Genomic DNA, 25,068 nt, shown 5'->3' with positions numbered 1-25,068 from the left:
TGTAAAGTATTTTATTTCTCCTTCACTTATGAAGCTTAGTTTGGCAGGATATGAAATTCTGGGTTGAAAATTCTTTTCTTTAAGAATGTTGAATATTGGCCCCCACTCTCTTCTGGCTTGTAGGGTTTCTGCCGAGAGATCCGCTGTTAGTCTGATGGGCTTCCCTTTGATGGTAACCCGTCCTTTCTCTCTGGCTGCCCTTAACATTTTTTCCTTCATTTCAACTTTGGTGAATCTGACAATTATGTGTCTTGGAGTTGCTCTTCTCGAGGAGTATCTTTGTGGTGTTCTCTGTATTTCCTGAATCTGAATGTTGGCCTGCCTTGCTAGATTGGGGAAGTTCTCCTGGATAATATCCTGCAGAGTGTTTTCCAACTTGTTTCCATTCTCCCCATCACTTTCGGGTACACCAATCAGACGTAGATTTGGTCTTTTCACATAGTCCCACATTTCTTGGAGGCTTTGCTCGTTTCTTTTTATTCTTTTTTCTCTAAACTTCCCTTCTCTCTTCATTTCATTCATTTCATCTTCCAGGGCTGATACCCTTTCTTCCATTTGATCGCATCGGCTCCTGAGGCTTCTGCATTCTTCACGTAGTTCTCGAGCCTTGGTTTTCAGCTCCATCAACTCCTTGCTGTTTGATCTCAGACTGCTGTGCTAGCAATCAGCGAGACTCTGTGGGCGTAGGACCCTCTGAGCCAGGTGCGGGCTATACTCTCCTGGGGCACCGTTTCCTAAGCCCGTCGGAAAAGCGCAGTATTCGGGTGGGAGTGGCCCGATTTTCCAGGTGCCGTCTCTCACCCCTGGAAGGGGAACTCCCTGACCCCTTGCGCTTCCCGAGTGAGGCAATGCCTCGCCCCTGCTTCGGCTGGCGCACGGTGCACTCACCCACTGACCTGCGCCCACTGTCTGGCACTCCCTAGTGAGATGAACACGGGTACCTCAGATGGAAATGCAGAAATCACCCGTCTTCTGCGTGGCTCGCGCTGGGAGCTGTAGACTGGAGCTGTTCCTATTCGGCCATCTTGGCTCCTCCCCATCCAAAAGGGAGTTTTTTTAAAATCAGATATCACTGTGAAAAATTTTAGGCACTGGCTGTATGAAATAATCTTAGCTTCCTTTATTTTTTTCATCCAGACCTTCAAGCTAGGACTTTAAATTTCAAAAGCCGTTGAGTTCCAGTCAAGCAACAGAGCTTCATAGCAGGCATTGATAGGAATCTGAATTAATTTTTTTCCTGACCTGCCTTTAATGCAAAGGAGGTGAACTACCAGGGGCCCATCCCCTGTATTCATGTGGTTTGTTTCAAAAGAACTCTGTCCCTACATATTATCTTTAGGTGACTCTGGTTCATCAACAAATAGCCCCTAGTAGTGGAGTCCTTATTAAATAAGGAATAGACTAACTTTGCCTGAAGTAGAAGAGAAGCATCCCAGTGAAATATATTCAAACCCAAAAGCTCAGAAGGCAAATAAAAAGGTGTGTGCCGGGAATACTCAGTTCTCAGGAACCAAGTTTGCTCAGGTAACAAGGAGGAATTGGATTGTTTTTTATTTTATTTACTTATTTATTGATTTTTGAAACTGAGTCTCGCTCTGTCACACAGGCTAGAATGCTGTGGGGCAGTCTCGGCTTACCCCAACCTTTGCCTCCCAAGTTCAAGCCATTCTCCTGCCTCAGCCTCCCCAGTAGTTGGGATTACAGGCGCCCACCACCACATCCAACTAATTTTTGTATTTTTAGAACAGACAGAGTTTCACCATGTTGGCCAGGCTGGTTTCAAACTCTTGATCTCAAATGATCAGCCTGCCCCGGCCTCCCAAAGTGCTGGGATTACAGGCGTGAGCCATCCCACCCGGGCCTGGATTGGTTTTTAAAGCTATCAGAACATGATCATTGGAGAGTGAAAAAATAATAATAAAGGAAGTTTGGTTAAGTGGGGGAAGACAGAGATTTTCTTAGGAGCAAGGTTAAGCTTTTAGAGAAGAGAGTAAGCCAATATGAGCAAGAAAAAAAGCCTTGGCAGCCAGGCTGGGCAAATAAGAAAGGAGAAAGGTCATGCACTCAGGTTTAGCGGTCCTTGCAGATAGGATTAGAGAAGAGTATTTTGGTTGTTACTTGATCAGGAAGGGTGATTGAGGTTCAAAGAAAACTACCAGAGGAATGGCAGCGAGATCTCCAGAAGCTCACTGGAATGATTTTCCCAGAGGGAGCTCTCAGTCCAGAAAACCAAGGGGAGGCACACCATTAAAGCTGCAAATAATCATCCTCCTAAGGCTTAAGTCAACTGTCAATGAGCGGTTTTATAAAAGTTGGATATGTATCAGAGGAGAAGACTAGCGTACCATGTTTAAGGCATTAGTAGGTGCATTTGAAGATCCTATAGTGATTGTAGGTAGTAAAACCTTTCCTGAGATAAAATGCCTCAGAAATGTATGGCTAAGGGAAGACAGGGCCTAATACCTATTAATATGTATTATATACTAATTTTAGAATTTTATGTAAGAGCTCATTTAATATTTATAGTAATTTCAGAAGGGAGAGACTATTAATATTTCCATTGTACAGATAAGAAAATTAAGGCATAGTAATGTAAGTGATGGCCCAGCTCCAGCATCTGGGCTCTTGAGCACTATAATTTACTGTCTGTCTTACATTGAAGGTTAGTGCTGGATTAGAAGGTCATCTGATGAGAGGATGCTTTCTAGGTGTGATTATGCAACACAGAATGGGGTGGGGAGAGTAGACACATTTGTTTGAAAAGTGGGGTTTTTTTGGCAGACTCACAGTTCATTAAATTCACATTTCTTCCAGGACAGACAGATTGGTGGCAGCTGAGCAAGGCTGAATCTAGAGGAACATGTTAGAAAAATAAATGTCTGGAAAGAAAAGTGGAGGTTCCAGAAAACAGGATGAGTTTTTTGGGTGGTACAAAAAAGAAAGTGCTTTTAATTGTAAAAACAGAGCTGGGTTGCGCTGAAATGAATCAGAGGAAAAAGGGAACAACAGAGACATGTTGTAGTACTCCAGAAAAAGTGACGGTAGAAGAAAACATTTTTGCTGACATTAAAGTTTCTCAGTTATTCACGACCTGAACAGACAAGGGGCTGGGGAAGAACAGGCTCTGGGAAATAGTGTGTGGCAAAATCTTGGGTCTGACCAGGCCTTGAGAGACACAGATTCTCAAACTCCAACAGCAGTTTTGTTCAGCAATCTGCTAGGGTGAAGCAAAACAAATGTTTCAGGCAAAACAAAGTAAATGAAACCTCAGAGGCAGAATTCAGGGGCCTTATTTATGATCAGTAGCAGCAAGAAATGCTAGCTCAGAAAAATAGGCCACATGATTAGACAGAAGCCACAGTGGGTTCATTGCTGGGGTGCCAAAAGCAGAGAGGTCAAAGGGTAACACAAGATGAGATTTTATATATAATAGATGAGAAAGAAAGGCAGCCCAAAGAAAGCTTGGGAAATTTCTAAATTTTGCACCAAAGCAGTGATATCTCAAATGCTACTCTCTGACAGAGGAAGCTGTACATAGGTGCATTCCTCTCCTCCCCACATGATCAATATCTGTATCTAGCTCTCAATGAGAGAGTTCTCCCAATTGACTTCATGTTCACGAGCCATAATTTCATGTAATTGTACTAGACTTATGGGCAATGAGACCACTGAATACTACTGAGTTTCTTCTGATGCCTGTCACAAAGATCTAGATTTTTACTAAGTACTGCTTTCTAGGAAAAATGTTTTATTTAGATAACAGCCTCAAAGACCTAGAAATTAGCTTGATTTTCAGATGAGATCAGGTGCGTTCAGGGTGGTATGACCGTAGACAAATTTGCTTGAGTTTCAAACTTTCATGGGTGTAGAACTAGTGCCAGGGTAATTTTTATACCCTTAGCTTTGGCCAGTGAGGGGCATTTTCATAGAGTAGGAAGCAGAAAAGAAGTCATTGGAGGTAAGCAGCTCGAAACAACAGTGGTGGCTTCCCATGGCTTCTGTGATTTGTTTTGAGAATTACCCGCCTGGCTGAGGCTGGATCATTTGTTGTGACTTCCTGGTGAGTGCTACACTTTGAGATTTCCTGAAAGAGGTATTCTGATCTTAATCCATCAGCTCTTCAAATGATTATATAAACTTCTAATTCCATGTAATAAATATCTCTTTAATCAAGCTAACCTGGAGTAGCTTCCGTTTTCTGACCAAACCCTTATTGATATCACTAGTGTCAAAATAACTCAAATTTTGATCCTAGGGAAAATATATTCCCATAGAATATAGTCAAGACTGCAAGTAGCTAAAAAAAAAAAAAAAAAAAACCAAAACAAACAAACCTCAAATCTACTCAGGTATCAATCACAGTGACCTGTCGTTGGCTAAGAATGAACAAAATAAGAAAATCTGGTGATAGGGATAGCTTTTGGAATTTAACAAATTTCTTTTGAACTTAAGAAGTCTGGATTTATCTTTGTTTACTTGTTGAACATTTTTGATCTTTGATTTATTTAGAAAGGGCCACAAATTTAATGTTTCATCATTTCTTCCTAGGAATTGATAAAAGTATTATGGTTAAGTTTGAGATATTTTTATATAGAGATTGAGTATCCCTTATTTAAAATGCTTGGGACCAGAAGTGTTTTGGATTTCCAATGTTTTCAGATTCTGGAATATTTGAATATACACAATGAACTACCTTGGGGATGAGACCCAATTTTAAATACAAAATTTACTTATTTTTATCTATCATATGCACATAGCCTGGAGGCAGTTTCATACAATACCTTTTTAATAATTTTGTTCAAGAAACAATGTGAACACTGAACCATCAGAGAGCAAAGGTGCCACTATCTCAGCCACCCCTGTGGACAATCTGTGATTGTTTGGCATCACCATGATTCCTGATTCTGAATTTATATGTTACAGATAAGCAATCCCTTTTTTTTACAATATTCACTCATAATCACTTAACAGGAAAAAAAATGACTTACCATTAGTACAGTGAAGAAATAATGTGCTTAGTTTAGTGAAGAAGTACAGTGGCATCACCAGAATACCCAGATCACCTGTTAAACAACAGCAACAACAAACAATGGCAGGCTTTCATTCTCTACCTATGATGCTGTGTTTTAGTTGAAGGTTACTGTACACAAAATTTTATTTTTTAAGTGAGAAGAAACATCAGGAGCAGGTGATGGACAAGGAAGTGGGCCCTCTAGCTATGAGGAGGCATTCTGCTGGAGGGCTTCTTAAAATGTTTCCTCCAGAGCCATCTGCCTCATTAACAATGGTTTTTGTCTTAGAAGTTTCTCTTTGATTTCACGAACTGATATGATTTGTTGTTTTGTTATAACATATGCTGCTCCGGTCTTTCAATGATCCCGTCACACATTTTTACCATGTCATCTATAGGCACTTTTTCTGCAGTGTTAACACGCTGTCTTCATTGTCACTATTATCACAATCACCTTGATTCACAGCAATTTCAGGTATCTCATCATTGGTCAATGAATGAACAATTGAAGCCTCATTATTGATGTTAAATAGTTCTTTGGTAGTCACTTCTTTCAGCTTACTGATGGACTCTGAAGGTATATTTTTTACATGCTTAAAAAGATCAGACATCATTTTATTTCTCACTTGACATACAGAATCCTTCAAAGCCACCACTTTGTTCACCATTATCACTGAATCTAGTCTCAGGCCAGAGACTGCACCAGGCATGTACAACGGTGTCTTTAGTGACTGTGTTCCAGGCATTGGCTGTAGCATATATGGCATGCTTCATGCTAAACTCTTATGAACCTTCCACTCTCATGTCGCTGTGTGAACAGGCTGCTAGCCTGCTGTTCAAGAAAGTATTTTCATATTTATTCTTCATTGATCTAAGGATACCCTGGTTATGTGGCTAAATTAATAAAATTACATTTGGGGGAAATTACACTCATGGATCCACTCATTCAATACATGATGGAAATCTTCATTTTTAGCTTTTTGCAGTGTTTTCTATTTTTCATTAACATTTTTCCTTGACTTCTGTTTAGCACTTTTAGCATAGAACTTGGACAGTTTTTCCTTCTCTTTCTTTCGGCCATATATGGTGGTTATTCTAACACCATACTCTTTTGTAAGATGTTTTATACATACATCACTATACAGTTTCTCCAAAAGCTTGACTTTCTGTGCTATAGAAACATAAATACTCTCTCTTTTTCTTCATACTGTTAGCTATAGGCATATCTTCAGGCCTTTTGATATTTTTGACATTATCTTTATACCATAGAACAGAGAATAAGCCCAAAAACACCGTGACTAATGCCCATAGGCCTTGGCCCAAAATGGAGCGTGGTGAAGAACCTGCTGTTAACACATCTAGCCTACACATGTGCCATTTTGTTACACTTTTTGGGTGTGCTTGCATGGGGGAGTCTGGGTGTGCATTGAAAAGATGTATCTTCTGGGTATTAAAGTTTAATTGCCCACAGAGATGCCAGGAAAGTACACAAAGAAAGAGTAGTGCCAATATGGTAGGGTAGGTAACTTACCCCCAATAAGTTATTGGATTTATTTCCCATAGTGGATTTCCTACACCTCAGCTGACTATATAACTCAAACCAGGAAAGATAAGTTGCAGAAGGTGGTCATATCTCAAATGCCACTCTGAAAGAAGAGACCATGCATAGGTGAATTCACAGGCCTCATGCTTCCATGGCTTTGTGTTTCCCTGAAGGAATTTCCACTAGAATAACACTCTGGGCCTCTATTCCACATCTGCTCTCACTCATCCAGACCACTCATCTAGACTTTTCTCACTTATTCTGCCCCCTTTGTAGAGGAAATATGAAGTACCTTACTGGTGAGTCTGGGTGAAGAAATGCTTCTGAGCGCTTTCTCTTTTCTCCCCGGGTCCAAAGAATCCTTCATGTGATCAGCTTGTTGGAGCAGTGCGGACCCCAATGAGATCTGCAGTCAGTTAGCTCTGCATGCAACTGGGTAGCATGTACCCCGACACATATTTGGAAGCCCACTGTGGCCATCCGTCTAAACCAGGTCTTGAATACAGTTTTGTCAGGAACATGAGTAATATATTTTTCTGCATGATTAGTTTTGAACTTAGCAAGGAAAGTATTACCACAAGATAAGATTATTTTCTTCAAAAAGAAAACATCTTGCAAGCGTCAACCTTTCCTATACTCTTAATAAAACTATCTGGTTCATTTTTTAAATATTGACTAGATGCATTGTTCCTCAAATTCTTTTTGACTATAAGTCACGGTAAGAAACATATGTTACATTGTGACCTAGTATACATACAGAACACAGCAATTTTCATAAACTCATTTTTATTATGTGTGTTATCTCTGTAGTCTCTATTCTATTTCATGTTATAAAAATAATGGTCATGGTCCCTAAATAAATTTCCTGACCTAGTAATAAATCACAAGTCACAGTTGCAAAATGCTAGACTAAGCCATATGCAGAAAACTGAAACTGGACCACTTCCTTACACCTTATACAAAAATTAACTCAAGATGGATTAAAGACTTAAATGTAAAACCCAAAACCATAAAAACCCTAGAAGGAAACCTAGGCAATACCATCCAGACCATAGACATGGGCAGAGACTTCATGATGAAAACCCCAAAAGCAATTGCAACAAAAGCCAAAATTGATAAATGAGATCTAACTGAAGAGCTTCTGCACAGCAAAAGAAACTATTATCAGAGTGAACAGGCAACCTACAGAATGGGAGAAAATTTTTGCAATCTGCCCATCTGTCAAAGATCTAATATCCAGAATCTACAAAGAACTTAAACAAATGTACAAGAAAAAAAAAAACAGCCGCATCAAAAATTGGGCACAGAATATCAACAGACACTTCTCTAATGTAGACATTTTTGCGGCCAACAAACATATGAAAAAAAGCTCATCATCACTGGTCATTAGAGAAATGCAAATGAAAACCATAATGAGATAACATCCCACACCAGTCAGAATAATGATTATTAAAAAGTCAAGAAACAATAGATGCTGTTGAGACTGTGGAGAAATAGAAACGCTTTTACACTGTTGGTGGGAATGTAAATTAGTTCAACCATTGTGGAAGACAGTGTGGTGATTCCTTAAGGATCTAGAACCAGAAATACCATTTGACTGAGCAGTCCCATTACTGGGTATATACCCAAAGGTATGTAAATTATTCTACCATAAAGACACATGCACCTGTACATTTATTGCAGCACTATTTACAATAGCAAAGACATGGAACCAACCCAAATCCCCATTAATGATAGACTGGATAAAGAAAATGTGGTATATATACACCATGGAATACTATGCAGCCATTAAAAGGAATGAGATCAGGTCTTTTGCAGGGACATAGATGAAGCTAGAAGCCATCATCCCCAGCAAACTAACACAGGAATGGAAAACCAAACACTGCATGTTCTCACTCATAAATGGGAGTTGAACACTGAGAACACATGGACACAGGGAGGGGAACAACACACACCGGGGCCAGTCAGCGGGTGGGGGCCAAGAGGAGGGAAAACACTAGGACGAATAGCTAATGCATGCAGGGCTTAAAACCTGCATGGCAGTTTGATAGGTGCAGCAAACTTAACAAAACTGCATGTTCTGTACTTGTTCCCAGAATTTACAGTAAAATAAAAAATAAAAATAAAGAAAAATGCTAGACTACAGCATAATATGTCCAGGTACTAGGAAAAAACAGACTTTGAGAACAACTTCTAGACAGAGGTGTTACATAAGAGAAAATGTCATTTTTATTTTCTTCGAACATCTGTAATGAGTCACTTTGCTTCCCAAGAGAGCAAACACTGTATGAACTTCAGATGTGAGACTCCTTAGGAAGCTGATGGCAATTCTGAATTTAGTATTTTATTTCCCTGCTGGGTTCATGGAATATCCAGAACACTGTCATTTACTCCTGGTCACATGGCAAATATTGCTTAAGAGTTGCAGATCAAGGGGCATTCCAAGATGGCTGAATAGGAGCAGCTCTGGTCTGCAGCTCCCAGCGTGATTGATGCAGAAGATGGGTGATTTCTGCATTTCCAACTGAGGTACCTGGTTCATCTCACTGGGACTGGTTGGACAGTGGTTGCAGCCCATGGAGGGTGAGCCGAAGCAGGGCAGGGCATCGCCTTACCTGGGAAGTGCAAGGGGTTGGGGGATTTCCCTTTCCTAGCCAAGGGAAGCGCTGACAGACTACATGGAAAAACGGCACACTCCCTGCCCAAATACTGCACTTTTCCCAAGGTTTTAGCAACTGGCAGACAAGGTGATTCTCTCCTGTGCCTGGCTCAGTGGATCCCACAACCAGGGAGCCTTGCTCCCTGCTAGAGCAGCAGTCGGAGATCGATCTGTGAGGTAGCAGTCTGGCTGGGAGAGGGGCGTCCGCCATTGCTGAGGCTTGAGTAGGTAAACAAAGAGACCAGGAAGCCTGAACTGGGCGGAGCCCACTGCAGCTCAACATAGGCCTCTATAGACTCCATCTCTGTGGGCAGGGCATAGCTGAACAAAAGGCAGCAGACAGCTTCTGCAGACTTAAACGTCCTTGTCTGACAGCTCTGAAGAGAGCAGTGGTTCTCCCAGCACAACATTTGAGCTCTGAGAATGGACAGACTGCCTTCTCAAGTGAGTCCCTGACCCCAATGTAGCCTAACTGGGAGACACCTCCCAGTAGGGGCTGATAGACACCTCATATAGGTGGCTGCCTCTCTGGGACAAAGCTTCCAGAGGAAGGATCAGGCAGCAATATTTGCTGTTCTGCAATATTTGCTGTTCTGCAGCATCTGCTGGTGATACCCAGGCAAAGAGGGTCTGGAGTGAACTCCAGCAAACTCCAACAGACTTGCAGCTGTGGGACCTTACTGTTAGAAGGAAAACTAACAAACAGAAAGGAATAGCATCAACATCAACAAAAAGCTCATCTACACCAAAACCCCATCTGTAGGTCACCAACATCAAAGACCAAAGGTAGATAAAACCACAAAGATGGGGAGAAACCAGAGCAAAAAAGCTGAAAATTCTAAAAATCAGAGGGCCTCTTCTCCTCCAAGGGACAGCAGCTCCTCACCAGCCATGGAACAAAGCTGGACAGAGAATGAGTTTGACAAGTTGACAAAAATAGGCTTCAGAAGGTCGGTAATAACAAACTTCTTGGAGCTAAAGGAGGATGTTTGAACCCATTGCAAAGAAGCTAAAAACCTTGAAAAAAGATTAGACAAATGGCTAACTAGAATAAACAGTGTAGAGAAGACCTTAAATGACCTGATGGAGCAGAAAACCATGGCACAAGAACTTCGTGATGCATGCACAAGCTTCAATAGCTGATTGGATTAAGTGGAAGAAAGGGTATCAGTGACTGAAGATCAAATTAATGAAATAAAGCGAGAAGACAAAATTAGAGAAAAAAGAGTAAAAAGAAATGAACAAAGCCTCCAAGAAATATAGGACTATGTGAAAAGACCAAATCTACATTTGATGGGTGTACCTGAAAGTGATGGGGAGAATGGAACCAAGTTGGAAAACACTCTTCAGGATATTATCCAGGAGAACTTCCCCAGCCTAGCAAGACAGGCCAACATTCAAATTCAGGAAATACAGAGAATGCCACAAAGATACTCCTCGAGAAGAGTAACCCCAAGACACATAATTCTCAGATTCACCAAAGTTGAAATGAAGGAAAAAGTGTTAAGGGCAGCCAGAGAGAAAGATTGAGTTACCCACAAAGGGAAGCTCATCAGACTAACAGCGGATCTCTTGGCAGAAACCCTACAAGCCAGAAGAGAGTGGGGGCCAATATTCAACATTCTTAAAGAAAAGAATTTTCAACCCAGAAATTCATATCCAGCCAAACTAAGCTTCATAAGTGAAGGAGAAATAAAATCCTTTACAGACAAGCAAATGCTGAGAGATTCTGTCACCATCAGGCCTGCCTTACAAGAGCTCCTGAAGGAAGCACTAAACATGGAAAGAAGCAAATAGTACCAGCCACTGCAAAAACATGCCAAATTATAAAGACCGTTGATGCTATGAAGAAACTGCATCAATTAATGGGAAAAATAACCAGTGAACATCATAATGACAGGATCAAATTCACACATAACGATATTAACCTTAAATGTAAAAGGGCTAAATGCCCCAATTAAAAGACACAGACTGGCAAATTGGATAAAGAGTCAAGACCCATCAAAGTGCTGTATTCAGGAGACCCATCTCACTTGCAAAGACGCACAAAGGCTCAAAATAAAGGGGTGGAGGAAGATCTACCAAGAAAATGGAAAGCAAAAAAAAGCAGCAGTTGCAATCCTAGTCTCTAATAAACAGACTTTAAACCAACAAAGATCAAAAGAAACATAGAAGGCCATTACATAATGGTAAAGGGGTCAATTCAACAAGAAGAGCTAACTATCCAAAATATATATGCACCCAAAACAGGAGCACCCAGATACATAAAGCAAGTCCTTAGAGACCTACAAAGAGACTTAGACTCCCACACAATAATAATGGGATACTTTAACACACCACTGTCAATATTAGATAGATGAACGAGACAGAAGGTTAACAAGGATATCCAGGATGTGAACTCAGCTCTGCAACAAGCAGACTTAATAGACATCTACAGAACTCTCCACCCCAAATCAGCAGAATATACATTCTTCTCAACACCACATCACACTTATTCTAAAATTGACCACATAATTGGAAGTAAAGCACTCCTCAGCAAATGTAAAAGAACAGAAATCACAAAAAAAAGTCTCTCAGACCACAGTGCAATCAAGTTAGAACTCAGGATTAAGAAACTCACTCAAAACTGCACAACTATGTGGAAACTGAACAACCTGCTCCTGAATGACTACTGGGTACGTAATGAAATGAAGGCAGAAATAAAGATGTTCTTTGAAACCAATGAGAACAAAGACACAACATACCAGAATCTCTGGGACACATTTAAAGCAGTGTGTAGAGGGAAATTTACAGCACTAAATGCCCACAAGAGAAAGCAGGAAAGATCTAAAATTGACATCCTAACATCACAATTAAAAGAACTAGAGCAGGAAGAGCAAACAAATTCAAAAGATAGCAGAAGGCAAGAAATAACCATGATCAGAGCAGAGCTGAAAGAGACAGAGACACAAAAAACCCTTGAAAAAATCAATGAATCCAGGGGCTGCTTTTTGAAAAGATCAACAAAATTGATAGACCACTAGCAAGACAATAAGAAAAGAGAGAAGAATCAAATAGATGCAATAAAAAATGATAAAGGGAATATCACCACTGATCCCACAGAATTACAAACTACCATCAGAGAATACTATAAACACCTTTATGCAAATAAACTAGAAAATCTAGAAGAAATGGATAAATTTCTAGACACATACACTTTCCCAATACTAAACCAGGAAGAAGTTGAATCTCTGAATAGACCAATAACAGGCTCTGAAATTGAGGCAATAATTAATAACCTACCAACCAAAAAAAGTACAGGACCAGATGGATTCACAGCCAAATTCTACCAGAGGTACAGGGAGGAGCTGGTACTATTCCTTCTGAAACTATTCCAATCAATAGAAAAAGAGGGAATCTTCCCTAGTTCATTTTATGAGGCCAACATCATCCTGATACCAAAGCCTAGCAGGGACACAACAAAAAAAGAGAATTTTAGACCAATATCCCTGATGAACATTGATGCGAAAATGCTCAATAACATACTGGCAAACGGGATCCAGCAACACATCAAAAAGCTTATCCACCACAATCACGTCAGCTTCATCCCTGGGATGCAAGGCTGGCTCAACATACGCAAATCAATAAATGTAATCCATTACAGAAACAGAACCAATGACAAAAACCACATGATTATCTCAATAGATGCAGAAAAGGCCTTTGACAAAATTCAACAACCCTTCATGCTAAAAACTCTCAATAAACTAGGTATAGATGCAACGTATCTCAAAATAATAAGAGCTATTTATGATAAACTCACAGCCAATATCATACTGAATGAGCAAAAACTGGAAGCATTCCCTTTGAAAACTGGCACAAGACCAGGATGCCCTCTCTCACCACTCCTATCCATCACAGTGTTGGAAGTTCTGGCCAGGGCAATCAGAGAAGAAAGAAAGAAAGGGTATTCAATTAGGAAATGAGGAATTCAAATTGTCCCTGTTTGCAGATGACATGATTGTATATTTAGAAAACCCCATCGTCTCAGCCCAAAATCTTGTTAAGCTGATAAGCAATTTCAATAAAGTCTCAGGATACAAAATCAATGTGCAAAAATCACAAGCATTCCTATACACCATTAACAGACAAACAGAGAGGCAAATCATGAGTGAACTCCCATTCACAATTGCTACAAAGAGAATAAAACACCTGGAATCCAACTTACAAGGGATGTGAAGGACCTCTTCAAGGAGAACTACAAACCACTGCTCAATGAAATAAAAGAGGACACAAACAAATGGAAAAATATTCCATGCTCATGGATAGGAAGAATCAATATCGTGAAAATGGCCATACTGCCCAAAGTAATTTATAGATTCAATGCCATCCCCATCAAGCTACCAACGACCTTCTTCACAGAATTGGAAAAAAATACGTTGAAGTTCATGTGGAACCAAAAAAGAGCCCACATTGCCAAGACAATCCTAAGCAAAAAGCACAAAGCTGGAGGCATCATGCTACCTGACTTCAAACTATACTACAAGGCTTCAGTAACCAAGACAGCATGGTACTGGTACCAAAACAGGTATATAGACCAATGGAACAGAACAGAGCCCTCAGAAATAATGCACACATCTACAACCATCTGACCTTTGACAAACCTGACAAAAACAAGAAATGGGGAAAGGATTCCCTATGTAATAAATGGTGCTGGGAAAACTGGCTAGCCATATGGAGAAAGCTGAAACTGGATCTCTTCCTTACACCTTATACAAACATTAATTCAAGATGGATTAAAGACTTAAATGTTAGCTCTAAAGCCATAAAAACCCTAGAAGAAAACCTAGGTGATACCATTCAGGACATAGGCATGGGCAAGGATCCATGACTATAACACCAAAAGCAATGGCAACAAAAGCCAAAATTGACAAATGGGATCTAATTAAACTAAAGAGCTTCTGCACAGCAAAAGAAACTACCATCAGAGTGAACAGGCAACCTACAGAATCGGAGAAAATTTTTGCAATCCACCCATCTGACAAAGGGCTAATATCCAGAATCTACAAAGAACTCAAACAAATTTACAAGAAAAAAAAAACCCCGTTAAAAAGTGGTCAAAGAATATGAACAGACACTTCTCAAAAGAAGACATCTACGCAGCCAAGAGACACATGAAAAATGCTCATCATCACTGGTCATCAGAGAAATTCAAATCAAAACCACAATGAGGTACCATCTCATGCCAGTTAGAATGGCAATCATTAAAAAGTCAGGAAACAACAGATGCTGGAGAGGATGTGGAGAAATAGGAACACTTTTACATTGTTGGTGGGAGTGTAAATTGGCTCAACCATTGTGGAAGACAGTGTGGGGATTCCTCAAGGATCTGGAACTAGAATTACCATTTGACCCAGCAATCCCATTATGGGGTATATACCCAAAGGATTATAAATCATGCTACTATAAAGGCACATGCACATGTATGTTTATTGTGGCACTATTCACAATAGCAAAGACCTGGAACCAACTCAAATGTCCATCAATGATAGACTGGATTAAGAAAATGTGGCACATATACACCATGGAATACTATGCAGCCACAAACAAGGATGTGTTCATGTCCTTTGCAGGGACATGGATGAAGCTGGAAACCATCATTCTCAGCAAACTATCACAAGGACAGAAAACCAAACACCTCATGTTCTCACTCATAGGTGGGAATTGAACAATGAGATCACTTGGACACAGGGGGGATCATCACACACTAGGGCCTGTCAGGGTGTGAGGGGCTGGGGGAGGGATAGCATTAGAAGAAATACCTAATGTAGATGATGGGTTGACGGGTGCAGCAAACCAACATGGCACATGTATACCTATGTATCAAACGTGCATGTTGTGCACATGTACCCTAGAACTTAAAGTATAAAAAAAAAAAAGAGTATTGCTCTTCAATTGGATTGTCTGCTCCTTGAGGGCAAAGACCGTATCTTCTCTTTCTTTCATACTGTCATACACTTTAATATGTAGCAGGCATGATTCTTACCTTCAAGTACCATATAGTCTAGCTGAAGAAAGATACTAAACCACAACTATTAAGAACATTTGTCATGTAACCAAGGCTAATTATTTCCCTAGATTCACAACTGAAATTCTGAGAGTAATGTGGAAGTGGCTGAAGTCAAGTACTATTAGTCAGTGGCAAATTCTGGAATGGGTGAATTCTGAATTGACTTTTAAAAGACTGTCAGATGATTGGGGTGCTCTGTAGAGGATTTACTTTCTGGGTCTCAGCACATCACCTGTTTAAGAAAAGCAATTTATTTGCGAAGGATTCAGACAATCTTTCCTCTGGATGTGTGCTTTGAACCAATTATAATTCAGTGTCGAATAGAACCAGAGCTGAAGCTTATCTGACATACTGTTATAGCATCACTAATCTTTATAGATCAAGGAGAAAATAAAGAGTGGTTTGTAATTTGCGGGGATGATCTAGAGAGCAATGGCATGGTATGACCTTTAACAAATTACTTATGTGATTGGTTAGTATGAAGTTGAGAAGGGGAACCAAAAGGCCGAAGGCATTATGTCCCAAACTAGCCTCATCCTAAGAATCACAAGGGATGAGAGATGACAGCTCATATTTTAAGGTCTTTTCCCAGGAATGATGACTTACTGTTCTGGAGTGGAGACTTAGTTTGGAAATCTCTGGTCAAACAGTAAGTAAAACAAATAAGCATTTCCGAAATTAGTTCTTTAATAAAAACAATTACTTTTTACCAAGGATTTAAGTTTTGTGAATGTTTAAGCCTGTCAAAAACTCTATGAAATAACTATTATCTCCATTTCATTAACTATTCATTAACTATTATCTCCATTTCAAATAACTATTATCTCCATTTCTCTCAGAGCCTACTCAATTCACATAGCTGATAAGTGAAAGAACCCTGTCTCACCTCACGAGACTCCTGTGCTCCTGATCACCAACTCTACTACCTCCAAAGAGGTGTAACCTTCTGTAGTTCAGCCTCATGTTCACAGTCTTGGGCTCTGCAATCTTACAGGCCCGATATGGAATTCCAGGTGTACAGTTCTCCAGCTGTTTGGACTTGCTGACCATATTAAATTGTTAAGTTATAGTAAATGGCAGCTTTCTCATCTGTAAAACAGGAATATTACTAGTATTTACTGCTACTAGAGCTGTGAGGAGTAATTGCTTCAAATATATTAGAAAAAGCCAAGTGCCCTCTTGGAAGTGTGATATCTTTGTCAGCCTTCAGTAAATGTGAATTTGGCACATGTGAAAGTTATATCATATGTTTTTGGTTTTTATCATTTGTTTTAGGGTTTCTAAAAAAAAACCTGAAAGGCTTTACAGTCTCTTTTGTGTCTTTTATGTCTTCCCTTAAATATATCTCCTCCATGTTTCCCTAATGTGAAGTTGCCATTTTCTTTTGAGACTACAGGACATCCATTAAAAAAAAAAAATGTTGCCTCAATATAGCTTTTCAAAGCATTAAGAAACTATACTAAATTACCCTTCCTTGAACCATATGCCAGGAGATTTTTTCTTACCCTCCCAACTGAAAGCAATGTATCTTAAGTCCTAACAGATTCACAGGCTTAAATCCTATGACTAATATTGGGCAGGCTCACCCAGGATTTATTAGGGATCAATGTGACCAATGGGTTTGGCAGCTGGTAGTTGTCCTCCTTTCTTCTAATGCTGTAAAAATAACATTGTTGCCATTATTACATCATTTTAGTGTCTCCAAATATGTTCATCAGTCTGACCACTGCTAAATGTTTTTATGAAAAAGAAACTTTCTGCTTCTCAAAAGGTTAGCCAACATCTGAGTGCTGGCAAGTTACCAAACACAAAACTTTGTCTCCCTCCCTACCTCTCACTGCCCAGCTGACTGAACAAGTAATACTTAAAATATTTGGGGAGCTTGATGTAGCCCGCAGGAACGTCAAGTTTCTCCTACTGATTAATTCTTACTGTTCCAAATTAGCAATGCAGTTCTTGTCCCGAGAGCTAAAACTGCCAGTAATGGTCTTACTTTTTGTCTTAAAGACACCACATCTGAAGCCTAATGGCAGCACTAATCCTGATTTATTCCTCCAAATGCCAAACCTGGAAGGAAAGGTCAAAACGGTCAGTGGGTTCTTCTTAAAATAAAACAAGAGGAAACACAGCCAGAAGAGGCCAATGTAAGATGGCCTTAGTCTTGCCCTCATTTACTCAGACAGTCCACTTACAGCTCATCTGTCACCCAGGATCATGGTGCATCTTCCTGGGTGGCTGCTGCCTTAGTCCCTGAAATATTTTGTTCATTCTTTCCCATTGGAGCCAAGTGTCTCTTAAAAAAAATATTGCACTGCTTATGTTCCTAAGACCTCAAGATTACCTCCCCCTTAAAACCATGCCAACTAGGAGGGGCCTCTCCTGTCTCAATTCCCTCCTTTCACAAAAGTTTGCTCTCTCGTTAATCTTTTACATTCAAAACATTTTTGGCATACTAGACCTGCATTTAATTAGTACAGACACTTGGAAGACTAAGTGTCCTGGCCTTACAAGGAAAGGAAGGAAGGAAGAAATGTTTCAGGCCCAAAGATCTGTCTCTCTAAAACCTAACAGCTTATCCCCATCATCTCTCAGCTATTGAGGTTAGAGGGTGGAAGCAGTACCAAGTTTATAAACTATTTGGAAGCAACTCCTATTAGGATTAGCACTCTACCTTATGTGAACAGGAGAGTTATCAGACTCTGACACCATGAACCGAAGCTGATCCAGCTTTCAGTGTTTGAGCAGTGAAAGAGGTACCTTTACATCCCAGCACTATTTATCATCTGGTTTGCTCTTGCTATCTTGTCTCCATCAGCCTGCTGACCTCGATGCCCACCAGTAGCTTCAATGTTGAATGTTCTCTTTTGTGATTTCATGCTTTCCCAGTACTGCCAACCCACTCATGTCCTCACAGAGATCACCAGGGTAAGAAATGGACCCTGTGCATTGTCCCAGGAGTGCAAAGGGAGCTATCGATAGCAATTGCTTTCAGTGCTCATTATGCTCGCAGATACCAAAGGGGCATAGGTATGTGCAGTTTCCCTATAATCACCATTATGCCATTGTGATTAATGGTCACATTTGAAGTGTGCAACGTTCAAGAATATTTTAGTGATTCAATAACATATAAAATGCCCTGCTTCCTTTCCACCTCATTATTTCAATTAGATCATCTGCACTCTCTCTTATAACATGAGGAAAACAAAAAACCCCACAGATATCATTTTGTTTTCCTAAGGATAATAAAAGAACGTTCCACAGATGATACTTTCAACATTAAAGGCTACATAGGTATTAAAGTTTCCTTTAGTATAATCCCTCTTAGCGATATGCTTAGGCTACATTATTACCTACCTTCCAAGACTTACAACTATTAACAAAGATTGTCTGTAATTTAGGTGTCCTCCTGCAGTTATTAACCTAGAGACACCTGCACCATATGAACCAGATATATAGATCATTTCTATCACTCTTCCCTTAAATTTGCTTACTTTTGAATCATCATTTGCAAATATTTTATTGCATTTAACATTTACTATTTTCTTTTTCTGGGAGAGGGGAGCTTCCATTTGCCTTAGTCATATCTTCTGTGGCTAATTTGTGGTAGTTAGCCCACAAGATTCTTCACTTGAGCCTTCTTGTACAAGTTCCACTGTGTGTACATACGTTTGAAAATTCCCTCTCTTTTCTAATTCCTTTTATTACCATTCATTCTTCTACATTTCTTCTACATACCTTTCTATGTAATACACTATAGAGAAATATAAAGATACAGAAAATAGAAACATTGTATATTAAATCCATGTAGGCAGCTTGTTAATTTGTATACATTTTTATACATGGTCATAGCCCCATCTCTGAGCAAACCTCTTGAACCTTCCATGTCTTCTCAATAGCCTGGGGGGGGGTCTTTCATTCATATAACATATATTTTGCTCCTTGACATGACTTCTGAGTGACTTGGATATGACAGGAAGACTTGATCCTGCCTAGAAAGGATCAGAATGAAAACCATGCTCTGTGTGTGTGTGTGCAAGAGCACATGAGCACATATGGATAGTACGTTATGGAATGGAAGCCCAGACCAGCGAAAGTAGCCCCTGGGAAGAAAGCTTGTGGCGTCTGGGAATCTTGAGGCAGAGGGAAAGAGAAAGGATGAGTGGGACTTATTAAATCGTCTCTCTGCCTCCAGTCTTTGTCATCCTTTAGTTCTTCTCCACACTGCAGCTGCCAGAAAATGGAAATCTGATAATGATAATCACTTACTTAAAAGTTTTTAATAGCTCACTGCTAACCCTCAAGATAAAGTCCAGACTCCTTAGCATGATATATAAAGCCCTTCATTATCTGGTTCCAGCCTTCATGGCCAGCTTTATCTCCCTCCACTCCCCACGAAGATGTACAGCTTTTCTGTGTTCCCAGAACATGCTATGAGAACAGGGTTTTTCTTCTATTTAATACCAGTATGGTGGAAGAATTGTATGACCCCCAAGAAGCATCGAAAACTTTGTACCTCTGTTTTGTTTCTTTAGTTTAGGGCATAAATATGAGCTAAGCAACTTGATTATTGAAAAAGGTCACAGGCAGAATTATGTTGCTGTAGGGTGCTTTTTAAAAACATGTCCATTCAATTTTACTTCCTAATACTACTTGGTACCATTAAGCACTCCCTAAAAGTTGAACACATGCTTGGATTTAGTAGGGTATCATTTAATTTTAGTTTGTTGTGTTCTTTCTGTTCAGCTACCACTAAAGTAAGTCACCTAAATGCTCTCTCTTTAACCTTATTGTATATGTGTTTTAATATATGCTTGGAAAATTTCCCTGAGCAACTCATCTAGACTGTCAAGAAATTTGGAAAATGTGGTAAAAGATTGCAGTTAGTTTTGAGGTACTTTGGTGAATGTAACTATCTGAAAGACTTGGATCTGAACTTAGGACAGGGAGGTCTAGTTTCTGCCCTGCCATTGAGGAGCTGTACCACCTTGCCTCGAGTTTAAGTTCTGCCCCATCTAGAATTCTGGCTGTATGAATGGGACTGAGGGAGTCCCTAAACTTCTCAAGGAAGAAGCTGCTACTCTATGTAGCAATTCCCAGTCCATTGTGATTTCTCTTTCTTACCAGTTTCTTTACTGACAATGTTATCACTGGGCACTTCTCCTCACCAAATTCAATGATCGTTTGTAGGTTCTCATCCTGCTGAATTTTTAAATATCATTTAGGATGTTTGACAACTCTCTCTTTGAAACTCTGCCTGTCCGTAGCTTCTTATTCTCATTATAAAATTGGCAGTAGCATCTTTTTCTTCTTCATGGGATCCCTTCTTTTTTCCGCCCTTTTAATGTGGGTGTTATGATAGTCAAGTTCTGAGCCCACTGTTCATCTCATTTTCACAGTTTGTGAGCCACCTATTCTTGTGGTTTCATCTTTCATCCAAAGGTTTATAAGTCCCAAGCTTTTATCTCAAGCTTGGACCTGGATTTAGAGCCTTTTCTAAATTCCTGCTGGTTGGCCCCACCTGGAATTCCTACTAGCAACTCTACCTTAACAAGTTCATAATAAACTTCATCATCTTCTCCTTTACATGGACTCTTACTTGAACAATCTGTGTCTACTTTGATACTACAGTCGCCCAAAGTAGACTTCTGGAAAGATTTTTGATCCATTCTTAATGTGCCACATTTAGTCAGTTTTTATATCTTGCCAGTTTTGCCTCTAACATATTTCAAATTTGTCTTTTTTCTTCACCCCTACTTTGCTGCCTAGGTTTTAATGGGTCTCCTCATAGACTCCTAGGCATCCTAACTGACACATTTGTTAAATGAAAGAATGAATGGATGGGTGGATGAGATCTCTTAAATCCTTGCATACAATTCTGTACTTTACTTTCCCTATCTGTAAATAAGGAAGTTGAGAATGTTCTGTCATATAACCCTGCCATTTTTCATTGTTTCTAAATCTTATCAATCAATGTACCCTTAGTCAACAAGTATAGAACATTAGCCCTCCAGCCATAAAATTATATTCAAAAGCTTGATTTAGAGAAGCGATATTTGAGAAGCTTTAATAAGCCATGTTTATTATCTACTCCAAATGTTTTTCATCTACTCCAAATGTCATCATTGGATCAAGTTAGAAAGTTAGAAAACCAGAAAATTATATATGGCACCCAATCAATTTAGCCACCAAAATCTTGCCTTAAGATTTGTTGTAATATTATGCCGTTTTCTCTCAATGAAGGTTAAATTTTGCTGAATCCAATCACAAATTGCACATATTGGTGATAACATTAAATTATACAGTGAACATTGAACTAAATGTTAGATTTCTACCTGAGATATATATATATAGTGCTGAGAAAACTATGTTTCCCCTAAAGGTCTGCTCCTTCTTCTAAATAAAGAGAAGAAAACATTAAAGACAAATTTGAGGCAGAACATACCAATTATTTTGGCTTTTACAGTTGGCAGACTTGTGTCCTCTTTTCTAATTCCATTTTGATTTTACTATTTTATTATTTTTTATTGTTAAATGCCTTAAGTAAACACCTGGTCAAAAAAGCAATGGGTAGCAGATGCTTAAATGAAAATTTTAATACTGAAGACAATATTATATGGTTCTTTCTTTTTAGATATTTTTATTTTTATTTTTTTAGAGACAAATTTGCATTATGTTGCCCAGGCTGGAGTGCAGTGATTGTTCACGGTGCCATGATAGTGCAGTGCAGCTTTGAACTCCAGCAGCCAAATGATCCTACTGACTCTACCTCCAGAGTAGCTGGGACTACAGGTGCACATCTCCACACTCAGGTTCTTGTTATTTTATGTGGTTAAAGGAGTATACAAGACAAAATCTATATAGTTTATAGGAGCTAGGACAGAAAGCTGCCTTTTTAGTTCCCCAAAAAACTTTTCTTTAGTTCAGGTGTTCAAAAATGCCATTTTTTGATGACAAAAGTAATATTTACTCTATAAATGTTAAATAAAAAAATTGAATATTAAAGTATTTGTAAATCCCATATATGCTACTACCTGGCAATGATTTTTGTTGTTGGTGGTGATTTTTTGAGATGGAGTTTCTCTCTGTTGCCCAGGCTGGAGTGCAGTGGCACGATCTTGGCTCATTGCAACCTCCACCTCCGAGATTCAAGTGATTCACCTGCCTCAGCCTCCCAAATAGCTGGGATTACAGGTGCCCACCACCATGCCCAGCTAATTTTGTGTTATTTAGTAGAGATGGGGTTTCACCATGTTGGTAGGCTGGTCTCTAAATCCTGACCTCAGGTTATCCACCTGCCTCGGCCTCCAAAATTGCAGGCAATTATTTTTATTCTCATTTTATGTCCACCTTTGAATTTAGTATATATATATACACACACACGCACACACTTATATACTAAATATGTATAATGCATATAATATTTTAGTGAATAAAACCACATGAACTTGCACAAATTGTTTACGTTCTATGCCAGCATTTTTTATATTTTAAGTATATTTGGATCATATAATTTCAAAGATTAAATAATTTTCTGTTTTGTGATTTTTTAACCAGTTCTTTGTCATTGTACTGGATAAAAAGCAGATGTATTTAGAAGATTAAATTTTTTAAAGATACAATGTATTGCCAACCCTTTAGAAGCAGAGAAAATAATAGTATACAGAAATAGAGAGAAATGAGTCTTAACTGGGTCATCTAGAAATAAAACTGAAAGAATTAGTATCTAGTATGGTGGTGATATTGCAACAAGTAACTTCTTTCTGTACACTGATTAAATCTTATTGTAAAATATTCTTTTTTTCAGAGAGAAAGACTATAGAGCTGTAAATAAATACCTTTCTAACATTACAAGGCCACCATAGGCATTTTCTCTCATTAAAATGAATGAGCCCTCTATTCAAAATACATTACTATACTTTCCAACTATACTTAAGTAAAGAGATGAGACTCAAATAAATCTGATTCAAAAAGCTCTTCAGTTTAAGGAATCTCCTACTGGGAACTAATCTTTAAACCAGGCATATGTGATAAATCTGTAAGGTACATTCACCATTAGAGGCAGGTAGAGAGGAGTTCTTTCCTACACTATAGTTATGGCTAGTGCTCAGTGGGCAGAATAAATATTTGGTTTTATGCCCCATTACTCCTACATAGTGATGTCCCCACATCCTTTACTGCCTCTGATAACCTTTCCAGAAGAATTTTCAAAAATGGGTTTTGGGTGAGACAGAAACTTGAAAGTAATCTCCAGAAATCCTAGCCTTTGGTAAATGTGTGTGTGTGCACGTGCGTGTGTGTGTCTGTGCATGTGTGTGTGTTTTACCAGAAGCAGCCACAGATGAAATGCATGAAGAATTTTATGAGGCCCCATCTTTTCAAAGTCTGACAATTTATTTCCCTTGGGAAAACAGAGGAAGAAAAAATGTTCTACTGTGAAGATATCACAAATCATTACTCTACTCTGCCACATGTAAACTCTTGCTGTAATCATCCCTCACATTGCCAGATTAGAGAAAAATGTAATCAGGTGTAAAATTCTTTATCCTCAGAATTGAAGTGTAAGTAGTGCAAATTCTATGTTCATACCAAGTAGTCTCTTACTTTGGATCTGGAATGCTAATACTAATGTCATCTAGAAGTTAGCCATGTAACACCTAAAAACCCAAGGGCTCCCATACGAGTGCTCTGTTTACTCTCACATTTTTAAGATAAGGTAGTAGAAGATATGATTTCATTACTAAATTTCAATACAAAGTTACAGCAGAAAGAGTTTATAATTTGACAGACCTAATGTCTTTGAATTTTAGAAATAGGATCTAATGTTAGAGCTATTCACATTTTGTTTTAGAACTTTTTCTTAGACTAAATTTTGAGGAACATCTTTGCTTTACAAAGCATGGTCTTTTAGTTGTTCCAAACTAATGCTGAGTTTTGGATGTGCCCAGAATTTGACACCGCTTTCCCCAACTTCTGAACCCAGAGTCGCTGTGTCTCGTTGGGCAGATTGTGAACTTCAAACTCTATAAGAAGCTATTCACACTCACAGACAAAAGTGCTTGCTATCTTCAGACAAGCACATCCTAAAGAGAAGGAAAAAAGGAAGGACAGAGCTAGGCATGCCTAGTTGTTCCAGATCCACCAGCCAGAGAAGTTCCTTCATCCTTCAGAAGGAGTAAATGAGGGGGTGGAGAGAGAGGCCTGGAGTGTTACGTTAATGATGCCTCACCACAGAGAAACACAAAGTCGAGGGCAAAAGAGGTTGCCCCTCAGCATCCCCGCCCTGTGAAAATTATTGTTCATAAAAAATGTTAAAGACTACCATATTCAATAAATAATGTAGGAAAGTTAAAGGCAAAGATGAAAATATCAACTGAACTGATGTGAATGAATTCAGTATTCTGTTAACAATGAACTCTTTCAAGGAAGTGAACAGAATTTTCTCTGGCCATTTCTATAAGAAAAATTTTAAAAATTAGTTCTTAACATGATTATCAATATTTAAGATGTTGATATTATTGTAAGTATTTATGTCCAGAGAAGAATAGTGACTCCAAGAGGAATGATATAGAGTAAAAGCCTCTCTTTTTATGGTGAAAATTATGAAACTTATCAGGAAACACGGCCCCAACTTTGATGCTCAGTCATAACAATTCTATCACCCCGCACACTCAATATATTTCCTCTTCTCCATTATTTACATTTAAAAATCTTATCCATGTAAACAAACAGTTTCTAGAAGTCCATAACAGTGTTAGAGGAAAAGGGCTAAATAGATTTTTACCAACTTTAGAAAGTGTACTTGTTATGAT

This window comes from Pongo abelii, chromosome 7 (genome assembly GCF_028885655.2).
Source record: "Pongo abelii isolate AG06213 chromosome 7, NHGRI_mPonAbe1-v2.0_pri, whole genome shotgun sequence".
NCBI lineage: Eukaryota > Metazoa > Chordata > Mammalia > Primates > Hominidae > Pongo > Pongo abelii.
The sequence above is the reverse complement of the archived record's forward strand: the minus strand, read 5'-3'. Positions refer to the sequence as shown.